General features: G+C 37.2%; 1 protein-coding gene across 2 annotated transcripts in view; it reads left to right on the top strand.

Annotated features, from left to right (window-relative positions):
- The window catches only part of TBCK (TBC1 domain containing kinase), a 240,719-nt gene that overhangs the window by 53,672 nt on the left and 186,067 nt on the right, over nucleotides 1-980 (top strand). The window lies entirely within an intron of this gene.

Raw genomic sequence — 980 nt, 5'->3', positions numbered from 1 at the left:
TTAGTTTATTTTTGTGTATAGTGTTAGGGAGTGTTCTAATTTCATTGTTTGACATGTAGCTGTCCAGTCTTCCCAGCACCACTTATTGAAGAGGCTGTCTTTTCTCCATTGTATATTCTTGCCTCCTTTATCAAAAATAAGGTGACCATATGTGCGTGCGTTTATCGCTGGGGTTTCTATCCTGTTCCATTGATCTGTATTTCTGTTTTTGTGCCAGTGCCATACTGTCTTGATTACTCTAACTTTGTAGTAAGGTCTGAAGTCAAGGAGCCTGATTCCTCCAGCTCCGTTTTCCTTTCTCAAGATTACGTTGGCTATTCGGGGTCTTTTGTGTTTCCATACAAATTGTGCAATTTTTTGTTCTAGTTCTGTGAAAAATGCCATTGGTAGTTTCATAGGGATTGCATTGAATCTGTAGATTGCTTTGGGTAGTATACACATTTTCCCAATGTTGAGTCTTCCAATCCAAGAACATGATATACCTCTCCATGTGTTTGTATCATCTTTAATTTCTTTCATCAGTGTCTTAGAGTTTTCTGCATACAGGTCTTTGGCCTCCTTAGATAGGTTTATTCCTAGGTATGTTGTTCTTTTTGTTGCAATGGTAAATGGGAGTGTTTCCTTAATTTCTCTTTCATATATTTCATCATTAGTGTATAGGAATGCAAGGGATTTCTGTGCATTAGTTTTGTATACTGCTACTTTACCAAATTCATTAATTAGCTCTAACAGTTTTCTGAGAGAGTCTTTAGGACTCTCTGTGTATAGTATCATGTCACCTGCAAACAGTGACAGCTTTACTTCTTCTTTTCCGTTTTGGATTCCTTTTATTTCTTTTTCTTCTCTGATTGCTGTGGCTAAAACTTCCAAAACAATGTTGAATAATAGTGGTGAGAGTGGGCAACCTTGTCTTTTTCCTGATCTTAGTGGAAATGGTTTCAGTTTTTCACCATTGAGAACGATGTTGGCTGTGGGTTTGT

This window comes from Physeter macrocephalus, chromosome 7 (assembly GCF_002837175.3).
Source record: "Physeter macrocephalus isolate SW-GA chromosome 7, ASM283717v5, whole genome shotgun sequence".
Lineage (NCBI taxonomy): Eukaryota > Metazoa > Chordata > Mammalia > Artiodactyla > Physeteridae > Physeter > Physeter macrocephalus.
Note: the sequence above shows the minus strand (reverse complement) of the source record. Positions and strands in the feature narration are given on the sequence as shown.